Below are 8,908 nucleotides of genomic sequence, written 5' to 3' on the forward strand. Positions count from 1 at the left end.
TGTGTGGGTGTGGGTGTGGGTGTGGGTGTGGTGGTTACCAGCACACACTTGGGCCCGCCGTTACTACCTACCTACCTATCAAGCTGAAGGCAACCGTTAAGTCATAGTTACCCTGTGTCAATAAGCTACGCTGTCCATGGAGTTTCACCTTCTCGAATGCTGTAGTTAACATAGGCTGGGTTGCTCTGTCAATCTGTGCTCTCTTGGCCTCCAGGTCACCTCTCTGGTTTTTATTAGCTTTAAGATAATCGGTGTACACTTGAAACGTCACAGGGACATTCTTTATTGGCAGGGGCATTGGAAAATAGCAATAGCTATGAATGCTGTGATGCTGTACATTGGAGATGTGTTGCACAAATGTCCATGTCTAAGCATCTGTCCCTATTCAAATAAACATGAAATTAAATCAAATTAATGAATAAGGGTATAGGCTATTCTCGTATGAGTCAGACCAATTAACACAACATTAAAGCAGCAAAATTGATAAACATCAGCTACTGCCATCTGTGCCTGTCACCTTATTTGCCGATGAGCCGATGACAGTAAATAGGGCAAAGATTGGCCGATTCCAATGTCCAGCCGATGCATCTGTGCATCCGTATTTGTAATCATTAATTGATTTCCTTTTTCAGCGAATCTCATTTCTTGTTCAGCTTTTCTTGTCTTATGCCTTCCTATAAAAGTAGTATATAAAGTTCCTGAAGTGATATGCATAAAGATTATCATTCAGAGCACAAAATTAAATAGTACAGTAGCAGTAATGTGTTGTTTAAAAGAACTAGACCTTTAAGTCAAATATGCTTCTGAAAGTACTTATACGTTCGCCATCGTTCTTGTTCTGCACTATACCACTAACAATGCATACAAAAGGAAGATTTGCCATCCCATTCAAAAGCTTTGGCAACAAAGACAGACTTTTTCCAAGATTGGAAACGACCACAGACGCTGTACACAAACGCTACTATACTCATCGTCTGAAGGGAAGTGAGACTTTCTGGTCTGGTATGTTTTGTCCTGTAGGTATACAATTGCCACACACAGTACAGTAGGTAACAATGGACTTCTCACCTACTTCTATAATTACCACAAGGCCTATGGCAACTGGGACCAGTGCCAAAGTTTTGTAGAAATGCTCCCAAACAAGTTACTTTTTTATGACAACTTACTGTAAATACAGTAAATGGTTGAAGGTGCAGAAAGATGAACACAATCAAAAGACATTACTGAAATTAACTCCTTAATTTATATATTTAAATATAAAACAAAAAGCACTGGCAAGATTCATTAAAGCTGTTTGGTTCTATGTATGCTCTATAAAAAATTAAATACACAAAATCAAGAAATCAGCATTAAAAAAAAACTCACAAACCTCACAAATTCTCCACTACAGTAAGTCTTACAGGTGTTCCTATTAGCCATTATAAAAGACAAGATGATAGCCCACCTCAGTGTGTCATCACCAGGACCAATGTCAATGAAGTGAAATGGATATTGCAAAAAAACTTCAGCAATGATTGTTGACAAATGAAGATATAATAAATCTCTGTACTCACAGTCCCACAGTGTGTATATGAAGAAAAGTACAGACTGTGTCCAAAGGCGGAGAGCTACAGTTATCTGACAGGCCCTGACAGGCAGCAGTTGCTATTAGAAGGACTCACACTGACCTCTAATACACCTCTGAGGTTCTCACAACTATGAATAGCTAAAACCCGCCCCTCTCAAACAGAAACACAGACGCGTGAGGCAAAAGCACCCACTCACTGGAGCAATATAGACATTTAAGTGTTTCTGTGCCTGTGTCTGTCTGCATGTGTAAAACTAGTTTAAAAGTAATGGTGGCCACAAATACAACCAGAATTCAGACTGAAGTCATCGCCAATTTAAGTGATTTTAACATTTTTTCAGTAATGTTTATTCAAGACAAAATGACCAATATCTTATCATACATTATCTTGTAACAGTGTGTGCAATTCTTGTGTTACCGAGCATCCAAACTAGTGAAGCTATAGCCGAACAAAGATTTACACACTGATTACAAGAAGCTCTTTGTACTCTACATAATAGATATGTTGACAAATTGTCCTTGTATACTGATATTCCAGAGTATGGGAGCACTAACACTGACTAAACTGAACCTGAGCATATGTGCACATTCCTTAGAGTCTAAGATGAATAGTTATAATTTCCAGTTAATTAACAACAGTTGAGAGACGATCTACACTTTAATTTCTTGCATCTTCAACTGAGACATGTAAACTGTGGGTAAAATGTGGACGTGGGGATGTATACACTGCGGAACGTGTGTGCAACAACAAAGACAGGGTAAAAGGTAAAAAGCCCAAAAGTGAACAAGTGTAACCAGTCATGACTGTTTCAAGCAAAATACACATGGATGTTTGTTGATTTTAACAGAAACATGTTACAGTGACAAAACAGTGGCAGGGTGGTATAGAAAAATCCTGTTAAAATGCTATCATGGTATATGTAATTGTATGTCATGATATCAATGTATATGTCCTTAAAGACAATTTTCTGGATATTATCTGGATTTTACGGATACTATAAACAGAAAGAAAAATATAGTGTTTATAATGGATTTTTCAAATTACAACTTGGTTACTTGCAGTTTTATAAATATCAAAATGTCTTTGTGTTTCTCTGTTTGATATGAACAAAATTTGCTGCAACTAACAATTATATGCATTATGAAGTTAGAAAGAGTTGTTAAAAGGAAAAAGGTAATGCAACAATCCCCCCCAACACCACCTCTGCTCTCCATACTTGGACTGGGAAGATGACAAGCCAATGACAGAGCCAGCTCGCCAGTCACCCCACACCCGGGCACATACAAGACATTGGAAAAAACAGGGGGAAAGGGCAGCTGGTTCATTTGACACATAACAGAACATCAAGACTGCAGCTTGAGAGAGACTACAGCTGTGGTTTTGAAACCACTGCCAGGAAGTTACAAAAAAAAAAACACATGGTTGGTCAGTCACACTTGATTTCCTAAAAAATATTAAAGTTTATTTTCGCGGAATGGCGCAAATAGAAAAAAGCTAAGAAAAACAAAAACAAAACTGAGCAGCAAGGTTAAATGATTTAAGCTCCTTATTACAATATAATTACAGGAGGATTAACACATGGAGCGCTTTAACACACTTTACTTAATCCCATTTTGACAAGATGGTCACTTCCACAGCTTTCTCTCAACTGTTAGATGAATCTGCACAAACTGGTCATGAACAGCTGAATAGAACCCTTTTTTTTGTCTTATATGAACAGAAAAGGAGTAGATTTGTGTTTTGGACAATAACCTGTTAGGAAGTATAAATCATGAAAGATACTTGTCTCAGTCAGATTATGAAACAAAATGTAGTCAAACAATATTTATCAGTTAATGTCAGTTTGCCACAGTGTATTCAATTTAGTCACAGACTGGACATTTTCCTAATTTAAACGTGGAAGTTTATGGTTATAACAACATACCAACTTATCATGTTAGAGCAAGAAATGACTCTTGTTTAATCAAGATCATATATGGAGAAAGTTTTGGGTTTAAATAAATTTGAATAAATATGTTATAGCAAGAAAGTTCCAAATAATTGGGTATGTAGTGAAAAGGACTTTATTACGGTGGCAGTAAGCCGCCGTAGCAGATTAAGGGATCACAAAAATAATAATCAGTAGCATGTTGTAGGCTTATTTCACTAATTGTCCATTACACATGTTCTGCCCAATACAGAAAAATGGAAGGCCAAACCATTATTTTAAACCTGAAACCAAATGTGTTCAGGCAATAACCACATACAGCAGTTCACTATTGATTCTGAAAAATGCAAAATGTTGACAACTGAAAAATCATACATTATTGATTCATTAAGATCCTGTTGTTGAATCTGCTTCAGTCCAGCTGCATTACCTCATTGATAATTCAACGGTTTTACAAATAGTACAGCACGCCCTGAGGGTATTAATCTAAATTGAAGGATGACTCAATATTTTCCTGTCTAGGTTTACAGAGACATAGCATGAGGATGCTCTCTGACAACCGACAGACCACTTTCTCCTGATAAGTGACACTCTAATAGGAAGCTGTAAAAGTGTGAACAGGAAGAGACACCCAAAACCCTCTGAGAGCATATGTTTGTCAATGCATGGCTATGCCCGATGGTTGTTGAAGCTCATGTGGCTTCAGTGGGACAACTTTTATGTGCTTGACCCCTTTGCCTAACTTGTGTCCATCCTCCAGTGACATTCAACCCAAAGAACACAAAGGCTGACCTTGCACAAGAATACCATGCACAAGACTGCAGGTCCAGACCTCCCTAGTGAAATCGCACACTCCCAGTCACATGGTCTCACAGTGGAGAAATGTAGGGGAGAGTGAGGGTGGAGGATGGGATTTGTGAAGTGGAACAAAGGTCAACAGCTACCAACACAGCAGTCAGGCGCATGACCTCTACACTGTAGGTGAAAGAAAACGTGCTGTTGTTTTGAAATTATTGTGCACGAGTCACAGTAAAAATCTGGGCAGAATATCTAAATGAAAGGTCGGATGTGTCTTGTTCGGAAACTTTTCAAAGAAATATTCGCACATCCAACAATTATTCTGTGCAGGTGCATTGGAAAATATCACAAACTTGGAAAAAAGGAAAATCCCGCACCCTGCTCTTGCATATAGCGTCACCATTAATTAACGAAAACAAACATTTCCGTCCCTCTGGACCTTCATTAAAAGTATTTTCCCATTCAGAAACAAAAGGGATCTTTAGATGTATTGATACTACATTGTGCATTTCCTTAACGTCTTACAATTGTCTTTATTTGCATTACAAAGCAAACATTTGCAAAGCAGATTTTTCAAAACACTTTAAATGGTACACCGTTTACTAGCAAGCAGTATTCTTTTTTTTTTTACTGTCTTTGTGTGTTGCATTGCTAGACTTCTACACGCCACCACCACCAACTTGTAAAAAACATAGCTCTGCTAAACAGGGTGACATTGAGCCATTTGCTCTTCCTCTGAGGTCATTTTTAGTAACTTTGAATGAAAACCATAAGAACTGCTATAAAACTGTTTTCATCACATAAATGTGACCATTACTTTCTTAAATTATTTGTTCAGGCATTTAGTCCAGAAAAAAAAGTCAGAATGACATAGTCTAATCTTGTGTACACTGTTTACATAGACCTGTTGACTCTACAGCTAATAGTCACACAACTGTTAGTTTGTCTCCAAATGCTCTTACATAGTTTTTGTTTTTATGCTATTCTTATTTAGGTTTATGAACCTTTTGTTATTTATTTACTTATTTATACATATCTGTATTTATTTATGTCCTTCTACTGCTGCAAAAAACAAATTTCCTGCTGGGGATCAATAAAGGTTAATCTTATCTTATCTTGTGACCTCCTATTGTGTGTTTTGTAAGACCAACTGTCCCAAACCACCACATATGCAGTTTACCATCACACATTCTGAACAAATCCTCAAAACTAAGGGAATGATTGCCATTTTGGCTTGAACATGACTTAAACAATGAATCAATTATAATAGCTGGCTATTATTATTTTGTTGATGAGCTAATCAGTTTTTTAGTAGCCATGTTCAATGAAACGAGAGGCACTTTTAGTGATACCACTGTAAAATACTGTATTAGCCCCTGAAAAGACATTATGCTCAATAAAAGCAAGTATGATTGTTGACTGGATGAGCCTGAATACTGTACAAAATGGTTCAAAATAGGAATCATCATACTCTGGGGGGAACTATTTCATTAATTGCATTTTATCTTCCCAGAATGGGAGGATTTCTTTTAATTAGCTAATATTTTCTATATATATATATATATATTTTGTAATGGTTTTACTGGAAAATCATTTTAGAGAAACAGCATTCACACAGCAAGTAATTCTTCTCTTAACCCTCCAAGCAGAAGCATGATAATTTGAGGTTGGTTCATTAAGACGGAACCCCAAGTTGCTGCTCTCACATGATTCTTTTGAATACACTTTAGTCAGTAAATGAAGTTACATCAGTGAAATTTGGTTGGGATGACTTTTCCAAATTCTGCCATGAGCTGAAATTTCTGCTTTAGAAAGGTCTCACTCAGAGCGGCTATTGATTGTTGTGTAAACAAACATCAAGTTGCTTGCTATCAGCCCCAAAACACGCAGACAAGCTGGTGCTGGTTTTCTCAACTGGCCAAAGCAGAGTGACAACAGGGTGACAGTCAGCTCCTAAAGCACAAAACCACCCTCTCTGTTTGCTGTAATGAAAGCTCCTGCTGTACTCAAGGGCAAACACATGATTCCGTCTCTGCATGGTCACGTCAATCAACCCATGTCTGTAGTGTAAATATGCATGTGACTGCACACAAAATTGACAAAAGAGCATTACCTAGTGTTTTAAAAATGCCGTTTGTAAAAGGAGGGAAACGACAGCCAGTCGAGATACATTCCACAGACTCCAGTAAGGGGAAGTTTACCATAAAAAAACGGCTCAAGACTTCAGTTATGATCTGCTGCAACATCCTACACTTCAATTACAACAAGATGAGACTCATAAACCTCCACAGTACAAGCTGTGTCTTGCCATATGTTGTCTAACTTTAATTGGAGAGTAAATAGCAGAAAAAAAAAAATATATATATATATATATATATATATTTTTTTTTTTTTTTTTAAATATAAGTCTGTCTCTCTAATATATGCGGTAAGGGTGCATGATTCAGAAAAGGTCCCGATTCAAAAACAATTCTCAATTTAAAAAGCGATTCACAGTATGTAAATGTAGTTACTTTTCCCAAGTGATAGTATAAACGCTAGTTCAAAACGGGAAAAAAAAAAATTGATGATGAAATGAAATTACAGATTTTTGGAATTCTAGAAATCGATTTTGAATCTGTAAAGCTTGAAGTAATTGAATGTGAATGTGGTACTGCATTCATCATGTATGTATTGCACAAATGACATATAGGCTAGGTCTACTTTACATTTTTGTTGATCACATGCATATAAATTACATTTTTGAATGCATACTTTCCTACACCTCGGGCACCCATTTGTTTCCATAATTCCTTGTATGTGTGCACATTCAAAATAATTCGGATTCTGATCTCCACATAATCATTGCTACAACACAACTAATCTTAGGAATCCTTAGCAAGCATGTTTGTTTTGGTATCCATGTAAAAACAGAACATCAGCTGATATGACAAGGTTTTTCAAACTCCCAAATATAAAGAAAATCTTTAAAAATCCAGCAATGCTGATTCATAAGAAAAGCCTATACTGCGATACTTTATACTTTAACTGTAACCTTTCCTAAAGAAATACATACCTTAATGTTTCCTGTGATGGATTACACAACTCAAACAAGATTGCCAATGACATTTTGAATAAAAGAACAGGAGTGGCTTGAACCTGAAAAACCAAACCATCAGTGTGCCAAGCATGTGTTCTAGACCAACGCTGACTGGTTTGAGGTTACAAGCACACACATGAACTAAGAAGATATGGCGGGCGATGCCACTACATGCGCTTGATAATGGGGACATTGTTCCTGTTTTATCCTCGTTGTAATCTTATTTTATAACAATGGCGTCAGTGTAAAGGCCAGTTGCACACAAAGCGGGTGAGGCAGGGATAAACACAACAACAACAAAAACTTTCCAAAGTATCGTTATTATTTCACACCCGGCGTCTGATCAGATGCTACGTGTCCATCTCTCGTTATTACAGAGGACCAGCTTTGGACATTCACGGGGATTCTCGGCGACACCGACAGATAAGGGAGACGAGCACATTATTCTGATTGAAGGCATAACACTGACTGAACACGCCGTCCATGTAAACATAAAAGATTAAACGGAAATAAATATATGATGCCGAGAACATATACAAAATGTGGCTTGACTCTGGTCTGTTAACGCAACAATGAGCGAAGAGCAGCATATTTCCCGATGGCTCGTTACAGCATCATATTTTTAACAAACCTCTGAACAAAAAATACACAGGCCTAAGCTGGTGGACGCTAATGTACGCGTGGACAATTAAGGCAGAAGGTGGGGAAATATTGGCACCGACCTGCGAGCAGCAGCAGATCCGGAGACTTGAGTCTTGAGGAAGCAACAGAGGAAGCAGCGGGTCTACGTTTAACACTCAGCCAATCAGGAGCGACCACACTTGTTGATTTGTCTAAAGTTTGAGAGGTGTGCTGTCATTGGTCAATGTATTGTGACAAATATGTATCTGTACATATTTATTTAGCTATCTATGTTATATTTATTTATTATTATGTAAATACACATTCTTGTTTCTCTGTACCATTGTGTGGAGTACATGTCTGCAATGTTGGTATCTTTAAATCTTTTTTCAATGACAATTTAAAAATGTATAACTGTATGCTGTAGAGCTACTCTATACTACGTACTTACATTCCAGGAGGGAGTAACTACAGTACTTCCGGTATCACCACTTAATCAAAAAATCAGCCAGTGCAGTAAGAATATCCCAGCCTGTTTTCAATGCAAATCAATTAGTTTCATGTATTTTCTAAAATGAAGGTTCATTTTTCATAATTCTAGTGCAGCAACATACCTTTTTTGTTTCTAGATGCAGTCATTTCTTGAAACAGATGTTTCACTTGTTTTAAGAAGGTTTTAAGACCCAATTATAACTGCCCAAATTAAAATAGTTCAAATTAAGCTATTACTATTAGTAACAATTATCTAATTATATCTGTATGAAATACTATTAAATGGGCTATTATACTGTATTTTTACTTTTGAAGTGTGGTAAATTTTGATGAAAATACTTTACTTTTGTAAGATTTTCAATGCTGGAGTTTTACTTGTTGTGACAGAGTAATTTTCACGCTGATCTAGTATTAGTTTTACTT

General features: G+C 36.9%; 1 protein-coding gene and 1 long non-coding RNA gene across 4 annotated transcripts in view; both read right to left on the reverse strand.

Annotated features, from left to right (window-relative positions):
* LOC116699793 (uncharacterized) overlaps positions 1–4,450 on the reverse strand; it is a 19,431-nt gene extending 14,981 nt beyond the window's left edge. Inside the window, exons 1-2 of the long non-coding RNA XR_004334505.1 lie at positions 4,440–4,450; positions 2,770–2,776 (exon numbers count right to left, since the gene is read on the reverse strand). This is a non-coding gene — a long non-coding RNA (uncharacterized LOC116699793). The remainder of the gene's footprint in view (positions 1–2,769; positions 2,777–4,439) is intronic.
* Positions 1–8,182, reverse strand: part of acsl1a (acyl-CoA synthetase long chain family member 1a) — a 20,565-nt gene extending 12,383 nt beyond the window's left edge. Inside the window, exon 1 of one of the 3 annotated variants that reach the window (XM_032531507.1) lies at positions 8,095–8,182. The gene's annotated coding sequence lies outside the window, so the exon portion shown is untranslated. Of the gene's footprint in view, positions 1–1,553; positions 1,713–8,094 lie in introns of those variants that run through there. The other 2 variants (XM_032531518.1, XM_032531499.1) reach the window with 2 other exon arrangements.
* Positions 8,183–8,908: the final 726 nt, after the last annotated feature.

This window comes from Etheostoma spectabile, chromosome 2, assembly GCF_008692095.1.
Source record: "Etheostoma spectabile isolate EspeVRDwgs_2016 chromosome 2, UIUC_Espe_1.0, whole genome shotgun sequence".
NCBI lineage: Eukaryota > Metazoa > Chordata > Actinopteri > Perciformes > Percidae > Etheostoma > Etheostoma spectabile.